We start from the raw sequence: 25,698 nt of genomic DNA, 5'->3' as shown, positions 1-25,698 counted from the left end.
TTATTTAGCAAAGAAAAAAACAAATGCTGTTGCTTTAAATCGGAACTGAGCATGCCTGGCTGTGGAATTCTGGGAGTTGAAGTCCACAAGTCTAAAAAAATTGCTGCCTCACCAGCCATAAACCTCACCGCATGTCACTGATCTATAGTATGTTCTTTTGCTATCACTAAGACACCTTGTAATAAAACATGCAACCAGACCATTGAACTGAAACAACAACAACAACAACCCTGAATAATAGAGTTGGAAGAGACCTTGGAGGTCTTCTAGTCCAATCCCCTGCTCCAGCAGGAAATCCTATACCATTTCAGACAAATGTTTGTCCAATCTCTTTTTAAGAACCTCCAGCGTTGGAGCAAATGACATTCATTAAAAGGTAATCCATATGTTACTGTCCATAGCTACAAGACAAGCTTGGTTTTTTTGATGATATGATTAAAAAAAATTACACAAATAATTGGAATAAGATAAAAAACAATAACAGTATTCTACAGGGAGGACTAAATAGGAAATTTGTGGCCTATCAAGGTATTGATGAATTACAACTGCCATTAGCATTTCTATGATGAAATATTCTGGGAATTATAATTCACTTCTTGTTGTAGAACTGTAGATTTACCCACCTGTTTCCTAAATTCATCCATTCCTTTGTTCATGTCTAAGATGAGAATCCTACAAACTGAGAAATTCAAAGGCTCTCAAGAAGGAATATAGAAACTCTACTTTGTGATAACTGTTGTTAACCATGCTTACATCCTGCTTTTCTTCAATGTGTTCTTTTTTTAAAATAATTTTTATTCAACATTTTTTAAACATTAAAATCACAGTTACACTTCAATATGTTCTTATGGTGTATATAGTGGGATGTAGTGATTTAAATGTTAGGTTAGAATTATCTTAGTCATATTGTGGACCTGAAGCAATTGCAATTCCAATTTAGCCTAGAGCCAATTTGGTCTTGTGGTTAAGGCACCAGCCTAGAAAATTGGATGCTGTGAGTTCTAGTCCTGACTTAACCATGAAAATCATCTGGGTGACCTTCTCCCAGACGAATTCAACTCACAGAGTTATTGTGGGGAATAGAAGAAGAGAAAGTGTGCTGGATATGTTTTTTGCCTGGAGTTATTTGTGAAAATAATAAATGCAGAATACAAACAAATAAATAAAATCTGTTTGCAGCCAATATAAGCATATCCACCCCCCTCACACACACACACACACACACACACACACATGTATTTGTTTTCTCTGAGAAAAGAAATTATTCTGTGTCAGTGCCAGGTTTGATTGAAACTTCTGCCTATAGCTGAAGCTGATCTGGAAACCCATGATCTGGTATTAGGTTCAAAACATTTACAAGTATAGTCTAGGAAGACATTGTAATCTGTTGTCTTCTTACTTCCTCCATATCAGATCATCAAGATAAAAGTGGCACCATTTCATATTTAAGAAAAAAAAAAACATTTCATGGTATCTGGAAATAGAAATTGTATTTTTTTTTCTTAAGAGAAAAACAAGTCAGTTAGGAATTCAGATACTCAGAAGTCTTAAAAATGCTTCTTTAAAAAAAATGGGGGTAGACTATATTTCAGGCAGAGAGAATAGTAAAATAAGTGAAGGGACTACAAGTAATCCTCGACCAATTAAGCACAAAATTTTTGTTGCTAAGTGAGACAGTTGTTAAGTGAATTTTACCCCATTTTATGACTTCTTTTTGTCTAGATATGTTAAGTGAATCACTGTAGTTACATTAGTAAACGAGTTTTTAAGTGAATCTGGTTTCCCTATTGATTTTGTTTGTCAGAAGTTCACAAAAGGTGATTCCCACATGACCACAGGACACTGCCACCGTCATAAATATGAACCAGTTACCAAGTATCCAAATTTTGATCATGTGATTATGGAAATGTTGCAATGGTAGCAAGTGTGAAAAACAGTCATAAGTCACTTTCTTCAATGATATTGTAACTTTAAATGGCCCTTAAATGAACTGTTGTAAATCAAGAACTACCTGTACTGTTGTGATTGGCATAACAACATATAAATCAATTCTGTAACATTTTGTTTTAGATTCCACTTGTGTATATTTAATTTTGACATCTTTTCCACAATACCTTATTGAAAGTTAGAAAAATAGTAAAAATTGTAGAAACAAGCAGAGAGGGATGAAGACTAGAAGCGATGTTGGTGATTTATGAAACAAAAGCGTGGCAATTAATAGAAAGTAAGAAATAATGAAAATTATGTTATAGTTGATTAGCCTTCTGGAATTCTTAATATTCTCAAAATATAATAAGAAAGACAGGTAAATCTTACTTGCTTCAAATATAATAGTGGGTAAACAGTGCTTCAAAACACACACAAACACAAACACACACACACACACACACATACAATACATATATTCTTCTATTAATATCTTGAAAAGGAAAAATGTATGCAAAGTATACAAAAATGGCTTAGAACCCTATTTCTTTTGGTAGAAGGACTGATAATGAAATATATGTAAGACATTTAATTATATCACTTGCTTTTGAGAAAGTCAAGATATACCACAATAATGGCTAGAAAGTCTCCAGAATAATTAACATTACTCTTCATTGTTAGGTTAATTACAGAGCAAGTAATACATTCAGAGGTTGACATGAAAAGAAATGGCAGTGCAATGAAAATAAAGGAAGAGAAGGAGCTTAGTTTTTTAGTATTTTTAGTATTTAGTATTTTTAAAAAGGTTTTACATTTTTCATATCACTTAATACTTTTTTAAAAAAACTCTTCTGCATCACAAGGTTCCTTTCCTAAGTGGGGGAAAAATGAAAAGCTTGCAGCAAACATGAATTATTTATGAATTATCTCCTATATACCAGTTCTGGTGGAAAATGTAGTTTATTAGCCAAGAGAATTAAAATGAAGAGACAAAAGAGACCTTATTATGTTATTTATACTACACTATTCAATGGGAAGAGACCTGAATGCATTTTCAGTTCCCTTGCTTTTGCATTGTCCTTTGCTTTTTAGCTTTTAAGTAGACTCAGTCTCAAGTAAGGAAGAGGAAATATATGAATGACTGCTAGAATATTGCCAACAGAGATGGGTTTCACATTTTGTTACCACCGGTTCTCCCCACGTGCCGGTTCACTTCACAGGTGCACACACCCTTTCCACGCATGCGCACGGCTTTCCGCGAATATGGCCTCAAAAACATGCCTAAATAGTACGGCAAAGAGCCAGGGCGGGTGGGCGGTCCCACCCATGATTTCCACTACTAGTTAGGATGACACGGTCCAAACTGGCTAAATACCATCCCTGATTGTCAACCTAGAAAAAGGAAAGTCTTCAATGTCATTTAATTTCAAAATCATTTTCTGTGATTATACATAATTAAATGCAAGTCTGGAAATGTCAGTGGAATTTACTTCAAAACCTGAGAGGCTGAGAACTAAGCAGTTTGTGGCAATATGTTTCAGATCATTACTTTAATCTCTGTACAATACTCCTGGTGGTGGTAAAGCCAATTGTCTCCCTTGCATTAGGGAGACATAACATTATTCATACTTTCAGGGCAGATTCCATTCTAGTGCAAGATTATTTTAATGCAACTATAATAAAAGACATGTCTTGTTTTAGTTTATTTGTACAGTAACACAGTTGGTAGTGCATTAGTTTATGTGCAGCAGAATGCAATATTCTATAACATGATGTTTCTTTTTGACTTTTAACATATTCATTTTAATTTCATTTTAAATTTCATTTAACTTCATTTTAATCACGCTAATCAGTGCTTGTATCACTGTAACAGATACAAATAACTGATCATTAAATGAGGCAGTTGCTAAACAAGTACTACTTCAGAGGTGGGTTGCTCCTGGTTTGGCCCGGTTCAACTGAACCGGTAATGGCGGCATCAGGAGACTCCACCCACCTGCCTGGACACTTCTGCGCATGTGCTGAAGCATTGCGTGTGCATAAGAGGGCACGCATGAGCGAACTGATAGTAACCCAGCTAGCAACTGTACACAAACTGTACTATTTGTAGTTATTTGAAAAAGCTATATACGACACAGATACATGTCTATACACTCAAACTCAGACTTTAGGAGTATTTGCATTAATGCTTGAAAATGGCTTTTTGGGGAACATCAAAACATATTTCCTATTATTAGTGCTTCATTATTTATACATTTTCTCCAGTCACATTGCTAGATTTCATGCCCAAGAGAAGGTAACTTATTCTTTCTAATAAAGATGCTGTTTCTTTTGTAGTTTGGATGCTGCACAATATGTAGCTAATGTAATGTTTTGGTCATCTATTGGCTGGAGTCCTGATATCATTGATGACAGGGAAAGTCCTTCCTCTCCTCCAACTTTTCATGGTATAATATTTTTCATGTTGATTGGATTTAGTGTTCATTCATTCAGTGAAATTAGCAAAAACACCTCCCTGTCAAACACTGATGAGATTTTTTTTGGTCTTTCACTAATACTGTATCTAGTTTTAGACTGTGTTCAGCAGTAAATAGTTTTAGATTGTATGCCTCTGCTTTTTTTTGGGGGGGGGTCTTTTTAAAAATTGATATCAAAGTTGTTTTTTGTGAAAAGAGAATTTGACAATGGTTTCTATTCCATGGAATTAAAATGCTAAGCAATAGGCCCTACATCTAGATCAGGGGCCCTACAACTAGACCTGAAGGCCAGGGCACTGGATCTAGCCCACGGGGTGCTTAGATCTGGCTTGTGGGGCCACCCTGGAAACAGCAAATGTCTGGCCTGTGGTGTCTCTACCAGCAAAAACGAAGGTCGGATGGGCCACATGTGGCCCTCCTGAGCTCCTTTTTTTGGCAGAGGGTTGCAGGAGGCCATCACAGCTGAAAATGGAGCTCAGGACCCTGTTTTTTCTGACAGAGTGCTTGGACCACTACAGGTGCCCCGGACACAAGTGGTGTTGAACCAGCCATGCTCACCTGGCCATGCCCACTCCATCCCACCCATCCAGGGTCAAACACAACCCTGATATGGCCCTCAATGAAATTGATTTGGACACCCCTGATCTAGATTAGCACAGGGACAACATCAGGTGTTAGATTGTTTGGAAACAGCTGATAGCACCTAACAACAAGGCTCCAACTCTGAGCATTCAATCTTCTGCCCATACAAAGAGTTCCCTACTCTTTATCATTGTCATTAGCTGTTAACCAACTTAGTGAAACAAGGAAAGTAATAATAAGAAACAAGAAAAATAGCAATGTTTCTTTTGGACCAGTCAGGACAACCTATACTTCCAATTTCATATGTGATCTCTGATTCCTCTTTTTGAGGCTCTTTGAATCTCCTCTGACCCAGAGACCCTAACTTCCTACCATTTTCAAGAAGAAAATGATGTATAAGCCCCCATATATGCACACCACTATTCAAAAATTAAGAAAGTCTTAAGAACTGCCTTTTCTACATATATAATGCAAGCCCACTTGATTTGCTGTGTAAGGTAAAAAGGTAAAAGTTCTCCTTGCACATATATGCTAGTCGTTCCCACCTCTAGGGGGCTGTTTGAAAGCCAAAGAGACAGTGCTGTCCGAAGAAATCTCCATGGTCATGTGACAGCATAACTAAATGCCAAAGGCACATGGAACACTGTTACCTTCCCACCGAAGGTGGCCCCTATTTTTCTACTTGCATATTTACATGCTTTCGAATTGATAGGTTGGCAGAAGCTGAGACAAGTAAGGGGGGGCTCATTCTGTTACATGGTGCTAGGGATTCCAACCGCTGAACTGCTGACCTTCTGATCGACAAGCTCAGCGTCTTAGCCACTGAGCCACCGCATCCCTGATTTACTGTATACCTCTGCCCAAATTATGTTTAGTCCTTGACCATAAAATTTCTCCAGAATGTTTTAGAGCAACATGAGCAACAATCAGAGCTCAAGAAACTTCTTGGATGAGAAGCAAAACGTCTTCAAAGAAAAATCAGAAAGTCCAGTTGCTTCTTGAAAAGCGTCTTTGGGGCAACTATGATCTAGATGACTGAGAATCTCCATAGAATCAGACAGAAAAGGTAAACACAATGAAGAAATTATAAACAAACTCAAAGATGGGTAACTAAGCTGTTCTCATTTGATTTACTAATAATAGAGAGTTGCAGATAAAGGCCAGAATCATGAAAATTGATTGAAATGTCCTTAAATGTTATTCTCATATTATACAAGTGGAAGATTAGCTCACTCTAGTGGTGGAAAATATTTCACAATTTAACATCACTGCTTTTATTGCTTCATCATTTTATAGTTTAATAATGACTGTTTTATGTTTTAACAATATCATTTTATGTATGTATTGTCTTAATTAATTGTTCATTACCCAGAGTAACTTTTTGTGAGAGGTGTGTGTGTGTGTGTTTACACACACACACACACACACACTATTTGTTTTGTACTTTAAACATTTTTGGTTAGAATTAATTTTATTATTTATTATTTTATCTATAATCTATATTTTATCTATGATTTATAGCCTAATTCTCTAATACTAGCATGTAAAATATGTTGTATTCTAGCAATTAGCAATTCACTCAATTTTGTGCCATTTATAATACAATTACTACTCCCTTCACCTTCTCATTTCATTCTTTAAAAAAAAGATTAAGGAGTATGGGTTTTTCTTTGGGACCATGTTTAATACTTTATTCTAATTTAATGCGGAGTCTTTGATGAGCACTTGCTAAGTATGATTTCTGGGCAAATATGTAACAATTCCATTCTCCTGGCATCTAATCCGCCCACTAGTCTGCTGTTCAGAATGCCTACAGAATTAACTGAAACCAAGATACGTTTATGGCTTTTTGATAATCCACTATCAGATAACAAAATTGTAAAATACTCTGCTGGCAATTGTTGCTAATAATTACTGCATTGTTTCCAAAGTGCCTACATATTGATTTCTCTTCTTATGTATTGTTATCAGACTATAAATACTCAAATAATCCTCCTATTTATCCTTTACTGGTTGTTTATACTCTTCCAGTATTGTAACACTTTACCTGTTTTTCAAGCTTTCTCAATAGATTATAAAAATCAGCAAATGATCTCAAGATTCTTGATTCAATTAATCTGACCTAGGAGATGCAAACTTAAAAGTAACTGGATATTCCTTAGTAATATTTCCAAGAATGCAGTGTCTTCATCTTCTTTTTCATATTGTTGGGTTGAACACCTATATTCTTCTTGGACAAATCTATTTAAATCAGATGTGATATTATTCAGAATCAGCAAACATTAATGGTCTGGTTCACAAATAAATTTTACTTCATCAAATCAATGAATATTGGGTTACTTTGTTCACCTTTTTCCTCCACTCGAGAAGTTCAAAAAGGTTATTACAATTTTTCACTTCCATTTTTAGGTAAGTGATTTATTTTCATTTCTAGACAGAGATTAAGCATTCATTTTTAGTATGGTCTCTGGAAATAAATCACCATCAAAAGCTACGGGTGAAAATTGATTTGTTTCTCACAGGTTATTGCACCCCATGCAGGATGAATGTATATCTTGACATAATTCTCATAGGTTATTTTATTTATATATGGCAACAAATTGAGATGTGATTGACTGTGAATTCCACAGTCAATTGGGTGTGTGTATGAAAGAGAATCACTAGGTGGCAGCAATATTTTAGAATTATCTTTATCTTTTTGTTGTTATCTCAGTTATCCATAATTTTGCAGCCCGGATATTTAAAACATTACAGTTAAAACATTACATGTGGGAATTAAATTTATAATTAATATTTAATATTAATTTTGCCCTTGTCTTCCATAAATGTTTTGATTTAGTATTGCTCCCTTAGAAATGCAGCTGCTAATAAGTTATTGAAGATATGAAGATGTCAGCCCAGACAAACTACTACGCTTTTGCTGAATCTTTACGTATTAAATCTCACCTCCATTTTTCCAGGGTTGTCCATGATAACAAATCTTACCAAAACAGAAGCAAAAGTTTGCTGTCAAAAGCTTTCTACCATAGAGCTGCAATAGAAGAAGGCTGAACTCATCAAGGGAGACTGATCCATAAAAGCTTAAGGTATGGTAAAAAAAAAATTCTTTTTTTAAAGCTATTTTTGAATTCAGCCAATATCAGAAAACAAAATATTAGGGGTGAAATTCAGCAGGTTCTGACAGGTTCTGGAGAACTGGTAGCGGAAATTTTGAGTAGTTCGGAGAATTGGCAAATACCACCACTGGCTGCCCCTAGAGTAGGGAGGGAATGGAGATTTTGCAGTATCCTTCCCTCAGGAGTGGGGAGGAAATGGAGATTTTGCAGTATCCTTCCTCTGCCATGCCCACCAATCCATGCCCAAAGAACTGGTAGTAAAAATATGAATTTCACCACTGCAAAATAGCCTATATATTTGATATAGCCTACATACTTGTTTGTGTGTACACATTTGAGTCAGTGTTGACTCCTGCAACTGCTTGGATAGATTCCTCCAGTTTTCTTGGCAAGGATTAGGGTTGGGGTTTTTTTGGGGGGGGGGAGAGGGCATGGGTGGTATTCACTTACCTTCCCTACTGGTTTACAAATGTGATGCATGCGCACAGCCTTCCACGCATGCACTTTTGGCGAAAAAAGGGCCTAAATGGAATGCCATACATCTTGGGTGGATGGGAGGGGCCACCCGTGATTTCTGCTACCAGTTCAGGCAAACCAGTCCGAACCAGCTGAATACCACCTATGGGAGTGGGGGAAATGGTTTGCCATAGCTTTCTTCCTAGATTCTGAAAACGAATGCCTGGCCAAAGGTCACCAAGATTGCTTTATACCTAAGGGAGGACTAGGTCTCCTGGTTTCTAGCCTTTATATAAGGTACATATAATGAAGCCTTTGAGAATAACCTCAGGATGCAGAAGGAACAGCTGCACCTAAATAACAGTCTGATAAACAAAATCATAGTCCAAGGGAGGGAGGGGGGGGTGAACTATGCCTCTCAGTTCTTTAGTTCTCCAAACCATAAAAGCATGGAAGTGGGGGAAGGACTTTCAGACTTGCAAGATGCTATTACTATAATAACTCTACAATAATGGTAGTATTAATAGTCATGGTTTTGATTTCCTGTCCTGACTACCTCAAGTCCTGACATCACGTATTATGGTTTTAAAAAACCTGTATAAATTTTTATTAGTTATCAGTCACAGGCACCATGATGGGACAAATCCCAAAGCTACAAATCACTTGCATAGAGTGGTTAGATTGATGTAGGATTTAAATCAGAGAAGGGGGGGAGAGGAGAAGGGGAAGATGTCTTTATCTGACAATGCTTTTTGAAGACATCTGATTATTCTGGTTCCTTTCTCCTCCTCCAACTGTTATCAGGATCTGATGAGATAAGCTGCAGCTAGCCGAAGCTATGTCTTTGAATAAAATGTGTTTAAAAATGATATTAGTGCATCCTTCTCCTCCCCATGTCTTACCCATACAAAATATTTTCTAGCCAGGATGTAAAATTAATTGGCAGTACTGCTGCCCAAAAAACTCCTCTGGTCTATCTGGAAGGAAGGAGGGAGGAGGGAGGTAGGGATGAATAAGGGAAAGAAATAGGAAGGAAGGAGGGAGGGAGAGGTGGATGGATGGATAAGGGAAGGAAATAGGAAGGAAGGAAGGAAGGAAGGAAGGAAGGAAGGAAGGAGGGAAGGAGGGAAGGAGGGAAGGAGGGATGGAGGGATGGAGGGACGGAGGGACGGAGGGACGGAGGGAGGGTAGATGGATAAGGGAGGAAGGAAGGAAGGAAGGAAGGAAGGAAGAAAGGAAGGAAGGAAGGAGCTATCTTAATATAGTTGAACAATAACTAGAGAAAAACATTTGTTGTCTCTTAGCTTTTGTCAGCATAATTAGCTTTTGTCAGGATAATATTCTCATGTCAAGCTTTTCTGTCCCCAAAATTCATGGTGTCTTGTCAGTGGGTTCAGCTATCTGCAAAATTTCTTTCTTTTTTTAATTTAAGAATTCAAGGAATGTCTCTGTGCTCAAGTGGATCTTAAATAAAATATTTGATTGGGACTAAATTATTAAATGAGAGCACAATGTAAAGAAAAGGCCCCTCAGATAACAAATTATCCATCCACAACTTCAATTCTGAGAGGAGAGAGAAATCTGTTTATTGTCTGGGGGAACTGGAGATGTTACTTAAAATTCACAGTATGTATGCCTTTAGGATTTTTTAAATCATTCATATCTCAGAAATACAGACAAGTTAATTGTATATGCTGTGTTGTAACATTGTTCAAAGTCCCAATTAAACACCTTCCTTTTTCAGAGATTATGTTCCAAAGGAAACTGCAATAGGTTGATTTCAGGTGATTTTAAGTTTTTAATTTAGAAAAGACTCGGAGTTCTTCATGTTTTCACCCACAAATCATATTCTCTTGCTTCACAGGACCTCCAAAGTGACCATATAACTTGTATTATTATTCAATCATGCATATTTAACATATTTACCAGGATCCTTTAAATTATTTATTCTGGAAATATCCATTGAGCTGAGATAAGCCTTATGGGAAATGGAGGATTAATGCCAAGGCTGTGTTTTTATTTTGATACTTACTTAGTGCTTTAGATGTACTTGCTCTCTTTTCTCTCATTCAGATTCTGTGACAATTTTCATTTTGTTCTGTAAAAATTGGAGTTAAGCTCAAAGCCCAAGGGCCTACTAGTAGCCAGATCTGTACCAGTGTTTGTCAACGTAATTGTGAGAGTTGAAGTCCATCCAGCTTAAATTTGCAGATGGTGAGCTCTATACACACAGTATCTATAGACACTGATATTTATCCAGAAAATCTGTGAATTTAATGCCAAGTAACTCAGTCCCTTTCTTGGATGGATGCAAACCATCTCTTTTGTACAGTTTTTCATTGGACCAGCTGCAGGCATCATGACTAATAAAACCAAAGTCTTCCCTTTTACACCACTCCTTTAGCCACACATTAAACTCTTCTACACACTGGCACTTCCTTTTTGTTCCTTATATACTGGTAAAACCTCTGAAAATATAAGCCTACAACCTATACCACTAAGTTCCAAAGCTTGCTCAAAAGTAGTAACTGTGAGAGGGATCTTGGAGTCCTAGTGGACAACCATTTAAATATGAGCCAGCAGTGTGCAGCAGCTGCCAAAAATGCCAACTGTCATCCTCTGTTTTGATGCTTACTTTCGGCTGCCATTGAAATGGGGAGGGGGGGCATGGTATTTGGGTGGGGAAGTGTTCAGTGCAGGAGTGACTGTAAAAAGGGAGCTGTTCTCACCATCTACTGCACATGTTGCAGATAGAGGATTTGCCGCCAAGGCCAACTGTCCGGCATACCAGCCTGATGATGCTTTTTGAAGATGTCTCCCATATGACATCTGTGGGTTGTACGGATTGGACTATGGGATGGGATTACCAAGGGGAGGGGGTTGGGTCACACATTGATATCTATGATTACGCGCACTTTTGCCTCAGATCTTGCTTTGCCTAGCTGCTATCTACTCATGACCAGTAAAAGTACTCTTAATTCTGCAAAATGGAGTTGAGTGGTTTCTTTCTTGGTTACTGAGGGAGGCTGCCATGACACCAACACGGTTCTAGGCTACATAAAAAGAGGGATAGGAGAGGAGGAGCCAACGCCATGACAACACAACATGCGGTCTCAACAGTCCAAGACCGCCATTGACACTTTTGCCACTAGATGGTCCAGTTGGACCTAAACTGTCCTGTAGAGATGGTGAACAGGAAGACAAAGCCTTGCTGGTCTCAGGGACATCGCAAAGTCCCTGACTGACCCAAGGGAAGCACTTCAATCCGGCAGCAAACAGGCAGCCTTAGGCTGATGAAGTCGGAGACAGCTCCAGAAGGAAGGAAGTGAAAGTGAATCCATCGGGTGAGGGGTTTTTTTCTACTCTGAGAAAGATTGCTCAAATAAACTTATTTTAAAAGATAAATTAGTCCTTTAAGTAAAAAAAATAAAGTGGTGAATTTAATTCTTATTGGACTGCCTTGGAAAGTTTTTGGGTTTTTTTTGAAAGATATTTTGTGGATTGAAGTGACCATAACATTTCCTGTTTCTCTGCTTGAAGTGAACTGATTGATTTTTTCCCCTCTATTTTTTGTCACCTTATTTTTTGGCTTGAATTAAAACCCTCTTTTTTATTTTAACAAATTCTTCCTACCATTTGTTATTAAATTCCACCAAAGACAATTAAAGATCTTTAATAAAGATCTTTTCCATAAGCTTGACACACGTATGAAAAAGTGGAATCTCCCACTCGGAAGTCAGAGTCTGGAGTTCTTTTTTTTAAACAATGTATCCTTTGTTCTTTCTTCTTTGATTTTACTGACTTTGCAACTGAAGGGTTTATAACTTGCTTACAAAATCTGATAAAGAGCCAAGGGCACGAATTGTTTTTGCAGGTGCTTTTGAAAAATATTTTGGCAAGGGAATGAAAAGGAAAGAAAAAGATAGAACCCTTCTCTTTTGAAGAGTACAAAAGAACTTGTGCTTAAGTCAACCTATATACATACATACATACATACATACATACATACATACATACACACACACACACACACACACACACACACACACACACACAAAAGAGGCTTGGAAGGCTAGAGTGGCAGTGGCTATCAGATTCCTTTTTTCTTTTTCTTTTTTCACAGATGTATTTGTAACCAATCGATGTCCTTTCTACAAGATGTAATGAAGAATGATTCTTTTTTGTGTTTCTGTTTAATTAAAACAATAAAAAAACTTTTTTAAAAAAAAGAGGGATAGAATCAAGATCACGTGAAGTGTTAGTAGCACTTTATAATGTCCTTGTAAGGCCACACTTGGAATACTGCATTCAGTTTGGATCGCCACGATGTAGAAAAGATGTGGAGATTCTAGAAAGAGTGCAGAGAAGAACAACAAAGATGATTAGGGGACTGGAGACTAAAACATATGAAGAACATTTGCAGGAACTGGGTATGTCTAGTTTAATGAAAAGAAGGACTAGGGGAGACATCATAGCAGTGTTTCAATATCTCAGCGGTTGCCACAAAGAAGAGGGAGTCAAACCATTCTCCAAAGCACCTGAGATCAGAACAAGAAGCAATGGGTGGAAACTAATCAAGGAGACGAGCAATTTAGAACTAAGGAGAAATTTCCTGACAGTTAGAACAATCAATTAGTGGAACAGCTTGCTTCCAGAAGTTGTGAATGCTCCAACACTGGAAGTCTTTAAGAAGATGTTGGATAGCCATCTGTCTGAAATGGTATAGGGTTTCCTGCCTATGCAGGGGGTTGGACAAGAAGACCTCCAAGGTCCCTTCCAACTCTGCTATCGTATTGTATTGATCTATACAATGCAATGAGAACTACTGGTATATTCTCAGAAGTAAGCTTACACTTCCCACAGAGATCACATTAAAGAAAGATGAACAGCGTTTTGATTCATGAACCTAGGGATATTTACACACCACCACTGCTTTGACTTTCCTATCCTACCTTTTGTTTAAGGACCCCATAATCCCTTTTATTGGTGGGTGGAGTCGGGGTGACTGAATAGAGTTGAACATTTACTAGCTGTTTGTCCTCCCAGATGCCTACATGGAGTTCGCAAAAGATATTTTCTCTTTGTGCCCTAATAAGGGGACATCTATTGCTGCCTAGGATTGAACTCTCAGCCTCCTGAGTGTGAGGTGAGTGTCTTCACCTGCACCATTCAATTTCCTACCCTACATAAACAATTGTATAATAGCTATTATATTGAAAAGGAAAACAAAATTCATTACTTCCCTCTCATGCCTTAGTCCATGTCCTTATTTCATGTTATATTCATGTGCTTAAAAAAAATCACAATATTTTCTATGATGGAGGAGCTACACAACTTTCAAATTATTTTTACCAGCTAGCACTGTTGCAGCCTGGGAACTAGGAAGCAAGAGAAAGGCAAGACTTCTGCAAATGGAGAAATGACCACAATTTGGGGCCAGAATTTATTTAGCTAAGCAAAGTGGTTCGTAAGTAAGTTATGCCTGATTTTGCAACCATTTTTTTTTTTGCCATGACTGTCAAGGGAATCATTGCAGTTAACTGAATCACACAGTTGTTAAGTGAATGCGGCTTCCTCTATTGACTTTGTATGTCTATTTGAGATTATCATTTTGCAATACTATTGAGAAAAAACTCTTAATACAGTGTTTCTCAACCTTGGCAACTTGAAGATGTCCGGACTTCAACTCCCAGAATTCTTGGAGTTGAAGTCCGGACATCTTCAAGTTGCCAAGGTTGAGAAACACTGTCTTAATATATTGAAACCTCACATCATTCCAGAATTCCAACTGATTAGTCTAAACATGATTTAAATTGCATTCATTCTGAATGTTTCTGCATTTTCCCCTAGTTGACAAAGATGCAGGACTAATTTCCTGAGATCAATGCACCAGTAGATGGCATCACTGAACTTAGTTGTAGCCATTCACCTTCCAGTGGTGAAAGCTCCCCTTCCCCCAGTAAAATAAAATGTTTTTTATATTTGATGTCTATTTTTTTTACTAAGCGAATATTCTTCATAAGGAAATGCCTTTATATTGCCACATTCTACTGCCAAGGCTTCATGGAATTTCATTATATAAATGAATATGTTTGTATACAAGGATGAATAACTTGTCTCTTGATCTTGCCCAATGGTCAACAAATAAGGACAGTTGAGAAATCAGAGAGGACTTTCATGTGCAGAGAAAAGGAATATGAGACACTCCTGGTCATCCTGGATGGATGAAGCTCCTTTTAGAATATATCAAACCATTATGAGGGATATTTAGAAATAAGAATGGATTGTATAGTAAAAGGTTGCCATGTTGCACATTAAGAATGATTTTGGTATAGCTGGAATGTAATATGGTACCATAAAAATCCAAAATGAAGTAGACTAAGAATGCGCAGCCCTTTTGAACCAAATGCAGAACTGGGGTCCTTCAAAAGTTATTTTACAGATAGTTCTTGACTTATGACTGTTGTTAAGCAGTTGTTAAGTGAGTCACATCTATAAACTTTCCAGAGAGTTGTGTGTATGTTGGAAGCTTTAGGCCAATCACGCACTAGAGCAGATTCATAAAGCGCTACATGGGTTTCAAAACTATTTTGCAGAATGAATGGCATTTCTGCTCCTTCTAGAGTTGCTAACAATAATAGTCAATGCCACAACTTAGCTGTACTGCATTTTCTCTTCTTCCCTCTAACTTACCGCTTCTCTGCATATTATTTATTATGTTTCTGTGTTTTATAGACTTTGCTTTAACTCAACTCTCAGTAGCTTACCATTCAATAAAGTTTTTTAGGTCAAACCTTATGCTTAAATTTTATCCAATTGGACCATATGCAAATTTCTCAACAATGTGTGAAGAACGGGTGTCACGTGAACATAAATGTCCAAATATCTGCAAATACTGTTTTTTTTTCTATGCAGATCATAGGGTCATTTTTTCTGTGACCCACTTATCTTCTGCTATTGTACCTCACTGTGCCAGTCCACTTCTACTAATATGGTATAATTTCTCCATACAACCATTCAACAACTTAGTTCTGTCCATGATGAGGAATCCTATCTTGGAACTCCTTTGAACCGAAAGATGAGGGTCAAGGGAGGAGCCAGATTTGCCAATCAGCTATGCTAACTTTCTTAGTAACCCTCAAAACTCAATGATCAGAGGTAGCCAGGTAGACCCTTCCACCTGAATTGGTCCAGATGAATTTTTTAGGGTCATAATGTGAAAGAGCAGATGGCTTAGAAAAATAGAAGACAACTGTGCTGCCTTCTTCCCCTTCCATATGAACTTTTTCTCCAGAATCATCACAGGAGATGATGTGATTAGGAAAAATAAAGTCCAGTTGCCTTTTAAAAAAGCACCTTTGGGACAATTCTGACCTGGATGACTGATAGACATCACAGTAGATTTTCCAATAAAGCGGAAAGCTTAAATCCAGTGTGAGAACAGATGGGAGAAAAGTGGGGGAGATGCACGTTTTGGAAGCTCTACAGCAGTGGTGGGTTTCAAATTTTTTTAGAACCTCTTCTGTAGGTGTGGCCTGCTTTGTGGGAGTGGCTTGCTGGCCATGTGACTGGGTGGGCATGGCCAACTTGTAAAATGTGGTGAAACTCACTTAACAAAGCTCTTGCTTAGCAACCAAAATGTTGGCTCAGAAACTCTGGCATTTGAAGCACACAAGTCTTAAAGCTCCAAATTACACCCCTAACCCTTTAGAAAAAAAAAACCCAGGGGTGTTCAAACTTGACAGCTTTAAGACTTGTGGACTTCAACTCCCAGAATTCCTCCTCTCAATCTTCATCTTGATGATGTGCGGACGGGTGGGGGGAGAGAGCTGGAACCAGTTCTAAACGGCACTGTAGATTTGTGGAACCTCTTCTATAGAAGAGGTTACAACTGGCAGGAACCCACCCCTGCTCTATAGCCACCAGCAAATGTAGAAAAGCAGCCAAATAAAATAAGGTGTTTTTCTTCAAAGGGAATTCGTGATCCATAGGAAACAGAAGCACAGACGCACAGCAAATTAAAACACAATGCAGAAAGTTGCAAATTCCTTAGATGCTGTCCATTAACAGAGAAGGGAAAAAAAGAGGGCACCACAGGATCTGTAAGAAGAAAACACAGCTAGTAACATTATATAGTATAATAGTTGGATAGTAATATAGTGGAGTTTAGTAATTGTTACTAAATAGGGTCATACAAAACCTGGCACTATGGATAAAGCAAACCGAAAAAAAAATGTTTTTGAAAGTCTTGAATTGGCATAGAGCAATTTCTGCATTGGTTCAGCACAATTAAGCTCTCTGCTTGACAAGTTGTTGGCTTAGGTTCAGACTGAATTTTGAAGTGGATAAAATTGAATCTGTTTGTAGTCTAATAGCAGATTTGAGCTGGATGATGCCCTTTTCGAATTTCAAACCTCCAGTTGGAATCAATTCAGGGTTGACTCAGACAATCCTTCTTTTCAAATTGCTGCTGGCAGGTAAATGAGATTTTCCAGGAGACTGACTATGTGACAGCCAAATATCTTTTGGAGGTAAAACAAGACCTTTGATGTGTTAAATAAAAATAATATGTAAAGGATAATTTCAAGAGGTAAAATAAGGGAAAGTGGATAACTATAGACAAAAGAAATACAAATGAACAAGGTCAAAAGACTTGAAAATCAGCTGCTCATTTATCTCCCTGCACTTCTCACAGCCAAGCATCAATACCAAAACATCTTTTAAGAAAATGGAGCAATACAATGAATAGCCAAATAATGAAGCCTGAGGCACTGTAAATTAAAAAGGCAGAAGGTATTAAGATTCTACAGGCAGCAAGTATCTGTTGCAGGAAGATTTGGTTAATTGTGGCTTGGTAAAATATCTGGGGAGAAGAAAGTAAAGAAAATTGTATGTTGTGTACTTTCATTTATCCTTGTGCCTCACATATCATCCAAACTATTCAGATAAAGCATCTACAGAGAATTGCATGCAATATTAGATGGGATATCTAATGAATCAGAAGATTGATACAGAATAGAGAGGATATTAACCTTTGATTTCTGAAGTCCTCCAATTAAGTCTAACTCAACAAAAATGTTTACCTCATGAAATTTAAGACCTTAATACAAGAAAAGCTTTCTCAGCCTGACATCTTCCAGTCAACTCTGCTAGTATCCAAACAGGAAACATATAAGTGGAAATATACAGTATTTTACAGATGTTGCTAATGCTTAGAGCTTCTTTTTTCCTTAGTTTTGAATAAAAGACCTACTGGTATATTGGAGCCATAGCATAAGATGTGGGAGTGTTCTTTCAATAGTTTGACTTCCCTACTATGGTACCAGTCCTGATTGGGCTGTTGCCTATCATTTATATTGCTGTCTGGATTGGACACAAGGAGATTGGGATTAATGGATAAACTATTAGGGAAAAAAACATGGAAGATGATGTCAGAACAGGTAGTCCTCAATTTACAACTGTTTGTTTAACGACTGTCCAAAGTTACAACGACATTGACCTATGACTAGTTCTTGTATTTATAACTGTTGCAGCATTCCTACAGTCAAGTGATCAAAATATGGGCCCTTTGCAACTGGGATGTATTTACAATGGCATCCACATCCTCATGCGCTCACCACCTGCACCTTCCCAGCTGCCTTCTGATAAGCAAAGCCAATGGAGAAGCCAATTAACAACCGTATGATTCACTTAATAACAGTGGTGATTAACTTAACAATCAAATGGCACAGTCCTAAATGTGACTGTAATTCACTTAATTGCCTTGCTTAGCACTAGAAATTCTGGACCTAATTATGGCTGTAAGTCAGGGACTACCTTTATATGACCACAGATGAAATTACCGGATGCACAGAAATGGAAAGATTCAAAACTTTCCACTATGGAAGAATGGTTGATGAGGTTCATCAATTTGTTCTGAAATGGATAGATTAACCTCTTTGATCATCTATATTTATTAATGACTGGAAGAGTCCTATGGACATTTTGTATTAAAAAAAATGAAAAAAATGTGTTAATGATTTATGGTTTTGATGAGTTTACAGGATAGATTATAGAAAGAAGAGTAATATGATGTCCCTTTAAATAGACATGTCAAAATATATTTGAATTTATAAGTACCATGAATAACGTCAGAACACTTCTTTATATATTATTTCCTTCTTTTTTATTTTTCTTGAACGTTTAACTTTTCCTGCACTTTTTTGCTTTTTCTTCTATTTTTTTTTTAGATGACAAAGAATGAGGTGGCTGGATGGAGTCACTGAAGCAGTCAATGTGAGCTTAAATGGATTCCGTGGAATGGTAGAGGACAGGAAGGCCCGGAGGAACATTGTCCATGGGGTTGCAATGAGTCAGACATGACTTTGCAACTAACAGCAACATTATAATATGGATTTTCTCCATATTAATGCTTCTTATGGCTTACGTTTCTAGTAACCAATATTTAGTACAGTGATAATGATTTATAGATGCTAATTGAAATACAGACAGGAGGAACAGATAAAACAAATATTGTTCTGAGAGAGCAATGTCAGAGTAGAAAAAGTGACTAAATTAAAACACATCTCTCTTGTCTGCTAGGTTTCTACTGACATAGAATAGAAAAAGTATTTTGACCTCATTCTATTATATTATTATCATCCACATGTTTTTTTTTAAGATAACTCTTTACTGTATATCCTCAGAGGTAGAGAATTTACAAGGGGAAGGTTATTTCATGTCCCATCATGCCATGCGTAAAACTAGTTAGGCATTCAAGGTGTGAGACTTAGAAAACACATCAGATTTTCCTTTCTCGTATACTAATGGTTTTAAACCATTAGGGACCCATACAGTGTAATACATGCTTTACGTATTCACATATTCTTTCTTATAGTGTGTATTAAACTTAATGTTTAAATAACACGGCAACCTTTTTTTAATGACAGGTGAGATGTACTGTGGATGGGCCGCTGTTACCTAGTATCTTAGCAACTGTAGGAAACTAACTTACTGGGTCTGAATACAAAGGACTTCTTCCTGTGGAGGATGGAGTTGAGCAGGATCCAGGATAACTCAGTAGAAAGTACTGTGTTGCTGTTAGGAGAACTAATCAATCTATTATTTCTGAACATGGGTCATCTCTCAGAAATGATGAGCAGACAGTTAAGAAATCTGTATAAAGTATAATGGGTGAAGGAGGAAGTAAAATGAACTTCACCCTCAACCAGTGGGGCAGATGAATGACAGTGCTGATAGTGCACCCTCTTCTGACTCTATGATTGGGAGGAGCCAAAAGATCATAACGGGGAACTTACACTTGTGATTAGCCTGCAAAACAGAGTAAAGAAAATGGCACAATCTTCACCCAACACAATAAAAACAACCACTTTGTTGAAGAAATAAAAGGTAGGAATTAACGTATAATGTACACAAGAGTGGCAGATCTAGTAGAACCCAGCATTCTTCCCTGGTATAGATCAACCATCTGTGTCTCACAGGATCCATGACTAGTTAGACAATATCAAGGAATAGCTCCTGGCTATCATTATAATGTGCAACAAAAACACATTAGCTCATATCTATTGCAAAAGAATTATAGGGAAAAGTATAAGGAAAAAGAAGAATGGGGAAAATGAGTTTAAAATTGGAGAATGACCTATTTATTTTAGCCTTGCTTATATTTTACAGTTGTTTAGAACAAGAAGACCATATTCAGTACTTGGTTATTTTGGGCAACATGGTATTTATTCTTACAAAGTTATTTTAAGAAAATAAGTGGAAAAATACTGTAATTTTTGAAATGATTATTACTGATGACAAACCAAGAATTTAAGCTTGAATAGTGCAAAATCCACATCATCTAGCATTTAAATAGACACACATACATAGCCACATGTTTACCAAAAGAAATAAGAATATAACAAAGAAGGATGTTGCTTGAGAGTGACTGGACATTGTAATTTAAAAAAAATCACAACAACAGCAACAATTGAAATGTATGGATATGGCAGCTAAAACAAGTAAGATGAAACAGTATGTGTGATGAAATGACGTAAATCTGAATCTACCCAGTTTTTAAGAGAGGCAACTGCAGCAGAGATGCTCAACTCTAGTACAAATAACTCAGAAAGCCAATCAGTGCCTCCTGATGGTCTTAATGAGGCCATTTGATCAAAACAAGATCTGTAAACAGTCTAGATTGCTGCTGCTGTTGACATAGTTCTTTGATGATGATGATACAGATAATTTAGTCTTCCTTCCACTTCCCGTTGACTCAAAAACTAAACTCCTAGGACTATTTGCTATCAGAAGCACCGTGAGAAAAACATCAACCCAGAATTTTAATTCAAAAAGTTCACCAAGAGTTCTCCATCTTAAAATGATGATGGACTTCAAAGTCAGAAAAAATATTTATACCAGTATAGAGCTTTAAAGTGTTCCCAAAGGCATAAAATATTGTAGAACAATGTCAGTAACAAATATAGCTTCCTATCCCCCTTATGCCTTTTACATTTTCAGCTTCTTATAGAGGTCAATGAGATTTGCTCTCTGGCGTCTGCTTAAGATTGCAGTCTTGATTCCCAATATAGCCATAATTTTCTTATCTCTATTGTCTTAATCAGTCAGTCAGTCAGTCCTCTTGGACCAAATGAAGAGTGACTACTGCATTCAGGTAATTATTAGCAAGCAGAAGCTTTGGGGCATGTGATAAAAGTGGATGAGAATCTAGAAAAGTAATTATATTTGGAATGATTGAAAGAAGCAGAAGAAAGGAAGGACCAAAAGTAAGATAGCTGGATGGACTACTGGAAGCAAGCCCCACCAAACATAACAAGATATTCTTTGGAATAAATATTTCAAAAATTAGCCTTCAGTGTTGAAAAAATGAAATATTTTGTAAATTCTACCTATGCACTAACCATAGTTAATAATAAAAAAAAGCATTTATCTTTCTCCTATGCAGAAATATTATTACAGATGTTGGACTTGGAAAAACATCTTTCAGTCTCCATTTAGCCATAAAGATTTGAAGCCATTTGTCCCATAATTAGGTAAGTCTGGAATGACCATAATTTGCTGCAATTCCAAATTGTCTTACTTCCCTTTCCCTTCTCATAATCTTCCTTAGGTTGGTGCTCAGTGACTGAATTAGTCAGACATGGAAAAAAAATTCTACTTTTTCCCCCTACCATTTCTCATGAAATTATATAAAACGGAATTTGCTTTTGGAATTTCTTTCAAAGAAGAACAGGAGGCTTCCTGGATACAGTATGATATTTTTGTGATTTCATTCAAAGGGAGGAAGGGTGTGTGTGTGTGTGTGTGTGTGTGTGTGTGTGTGTGTGTGTGTATTTTGTTCTGCTTTTATTGGGTGACATCTTTCTTCTGAGAAGGCTTCAACTATCCCTTTAGCAAAACAACTGCCCAATCTCGGCTAGTTTTAATTTTGGAGAAAATTGTTACTATTGCTCTAAGAAACTGTTTGCTTTTGAGGAATGGAAATGAGAAGACAATTAGATAGACTAAAACAATAATGAAAATTTACAAAATCATGGTTAACTTTAAGGCTCATTGATTTCTACTGATCTCTTATAAAAGTACTGTAACAATCCAAATGGAATTGATCTGTGAACATTGCATGTATGCATGGTTCCTTGAGATAAATAAGAAAACCCCAGGAAAGACAGAACTGTCCAAAACAATATTAATACAATTATGCCAAGACATCTAATTTTACAGAGCTTCAGCTGATCTGCCTCACAGAAAGTATCTAGGGCTTAGCTTATTGTTATTACATAAACTTACTGCTTCTTTTTCTTTTTGTCAATTACAGGAAGCAAGGATGAGAAAATCTTTAAAATAAAGCAAATCCATTTCCAATTCCTTCTGAAGTTGTTAATTTCCTGCAAAACTAAGGCAGTAAGTAAGCTTTCTTCCAACAGCTGTTATTAAACAAAGTCTTCAGTAGCTCTTAAGTTAAGTAGACAGCTTATTTATCTGCAGTTAATATTGTTGCTTAAAAATACAAAGAAAAGGCCATCACCTGCTGCAGGTTTCTTACAAACATCAGAAATAGTTTGGAGCCATTTTCAGAATTGTGGGAATTAAAATCATTTCCTTGCAATTTCTTCCTAGCAAGCTTTTAAAAGATCCCTAATTCTTCTTTGTTTCAGATAATGCTCAATGTTAGCTACTATATTATATAATGTATATATCTGTGTGTGTGCATGTGTATGTATGTATGTATTTATGTAGGTAATGGTGGAATATGAATTTATTAATTATATAATAAAGGAACCCATTACACACACATGTATGTATGTATGTATGTATGTATGTATGTATGTATGTATGTATGTAATGTTTTACTTTATTATATAACTAATAAATTCATATTCCACAATATGCATTTGAAGCAGGTTTGATGTGGAGATTAGTTACAAAAGAGACTTTTTTTTCATTCAACAATTTATTACAATATATTCTATTGTATGTTTGTGTGTTCAATTTTTTTTAAAAGCAGTAGTTAAAGAATAAAGAGGCAGTAATATAAATAAGTTATTTGAAACTTATAAAATCCTGAAAATACAAATTAATTACTTGCTCGTGTTTGTGTGTGTGTGTGTGTGTGTGTGTGTGTGTGTGTATCAAGCTCTTGAGAAGCTGATTTTTCCTTTGTGATATAAAGGTTGATTTTTTTCATCATAAATGAACTCTATGCAAACCTGACTATGAATAAATAAGGGCTATTTGAATTTTTCAATTGCTGATTTGCTTTTATGATGATGTTACAAGAAAAAAGATGTATCCAAAAGATCAAATAGTCAAGTATATCATAGTATTATAGAAAAGGCACTTGATTGTCAATGGGTTGAATTGTGTTTTTAGGGTTAGTAATTTGTTCATCTGTTTGGTGGGGGGGGGTAGCACTTTTTGTCAATTGCAGCAAATAAAAATTGTATTATCTCAAGAATTAAATTATTTATTATGGTACATGATTTTATTCTTGTACATCCAGTTCATCAGATGCAACTCTTGATTATTGGAAAGGAATAGAAAATGAAATCGTAATCCTTCAGGATTTTCCTCATGATAGCATCGAAGCCTGATTTACCACTACGGGAGCTGATGTAAAAATGTGCTAAGGACACTTCTCTTCCCTTACTTTGGCAACAAAACAAAATAGGGCTTCTCTCTGTATGAGAAATACAAACAGGAAAGGGAGAAGAGAAATAGGGTTGGAAATATCTTAGTCTCACTTGAGGTTAGATACCCATGGCTGTGACAAGAGAAAGGAGAGAGAAGTTCAGTCCCTCCTTCTCCTCCTCCTCATTTTTCCTACCACCCAAAAGGGATGAAGCATGGACAGAAAGCTGCAGATGAAGGAGGTAGAAGAAGGTCAAGCTGGTATTTAAGAGGCCTTGCAGGCACCATGCGTGTAAAAAAAGGCCAGGGCTTCAACTGTGTCATTACAGCCTTGACTTTCTGGTCTCCCTCTTGTGAATGTTCTGAGACTTCTGCTATCAGTCGTTACCACAAGGTGATTCTGGTGACACCCGAGGACAGGATTCTCCTGTCTCTTCTTGCTGTGAGTGGCAGAAGTGGCAGAGGTGGTGGTGCTGGAAAAAGCATGGGAAGTGGCTTTTTGTTGCCAGTTCTCCCAGTACCAGAAATACTCTCTTCCTCTCTTCAACATCAATCCCCGGGAATTAGAGAGAAAGAGGGGAAACTATTTTTTTGGGTGCCAAAACTTGCTAGCCCACCTTCTGTCCCTTCACTGTGGAGTGTAGCTAAGAAGCAGCATTTCACCTGGTCACCCTCACAATAAAGAGAAAGATTTTTTTCTGATGCTATTGCTTGGCATTTGCATTGGGAATAATGCCAGGTAACCCTTTCTGCAGGGGTGGGCTTCAAAAATTGAAGCAACGGGTTTGCTGTCCCATTTACGGATGGGCATGGCCATGGTGGATGTGGCCTACCCAGCCTCATGCACCATGGCAGGGAGGATATTTTTTGCCCTCCCCAGGCTCCGGAGGCTTTCCTTGAGCCTCCGGGAGGGTGGAAACTGCTTTCCCTGAGCTCTTGAGTCTCTCTGGAGGCAGGAAACAGGCCCTTTCTAGACCTCTGGTAGGCCAATTCCCCCTCCCCCCATGAGCCTCTGCACGGGCACTGCATTTACCTGGCATGATGAATGGGCCATGTGGAGACTCCTGGGAGGAGAGGAGTGGGATGGTTGTGACCAGTCAGGGATGGTATTTGGGGGTTCGCCAAACTGGGAAGAATCCTAGCTAGAGGATTGTGTGAACCCATGCAAAACCCTAGAAGTTTACCCTTGCTTTTCTGCATGGAAGACAAGAAGTGGTGACAGCAGCAACTACTGGGATGTTACCCCAAAAGAGTATGCAGAACAAAGGGCAAAGAGGTTGGATCTCCTATCTTTCACACTTGTCCAGTGGATGAATATCTATTGGTTGAGAGCTGTTGAAAGAATCCCCAAAAAGAGCCATGCTCTGTCAACCACTTCACGTTGAAGACTTCAGGAAATCTAATTTTGTTGTAAGGAATGTTTCATCCTAGCCCAAGAACTCTACCGGTAGTAAAGATTTTATTTTCATGGTGCCAAGGTGCAATGGTGAAATGAAAAGTTTAAAGCCAAGTGCTTCTTTTGTCCTACAGAAGAGATCAGATACTTTTATCCTACAGAATGAGAGATCTGATATCCAAGAAAAATGATAATTTAATATGATGCCTATTTTCTCTTTTGTGTATTTCTACAAAAGCTGATAGTAAAGGTTAATGTATTGATCTACTCCTCTAAAGAAGCATTCCTATATTGCCCTGTTTATATTCTTTATGGTGCTCTTTTCTCTCATGAGTCCTGACCTCATATGTGAGTATTTAGGGAAAATGCATGAGTGAATCAATTTTAGTTATCAGGATCTGGAAACCTTTAATCTCCAGAATGTGCACAGAGATATATTTTTTTAAAATCATACTGCTTTCAAGAAATATAAACTGTAGCAAAGGAGATTTCAAAGTGCCATTCTTATAAATACACAATGTAATATTACCTTGAATTCATTTTCAGAAAATCCTACCGGGATCCAAATTAAAACTATATTTAAGTACAAATTTTGATTTCTGTGCTTTAAAAAATG

The sequence above is a fragment of the Thamnophis elegans genome, chromosome Z (assembly GCF_009769535.1).
Source record: "Thamnophis elegans isolate rThaEle1 chromosome Z, rThaEle1.pri, whole genome shotgun sequence".
NCBI classification, from domain to species: Eukaryota; Metazoa; Chordata; class Lepidosauria; order Squamata; family Colubridae; genus Thamnophis; species Thamnophis elegans.
The sequence above is the reverse complement of the archived record's forward strand: the minus strand, read 5'-3'. Positions refer to the sequence as shown.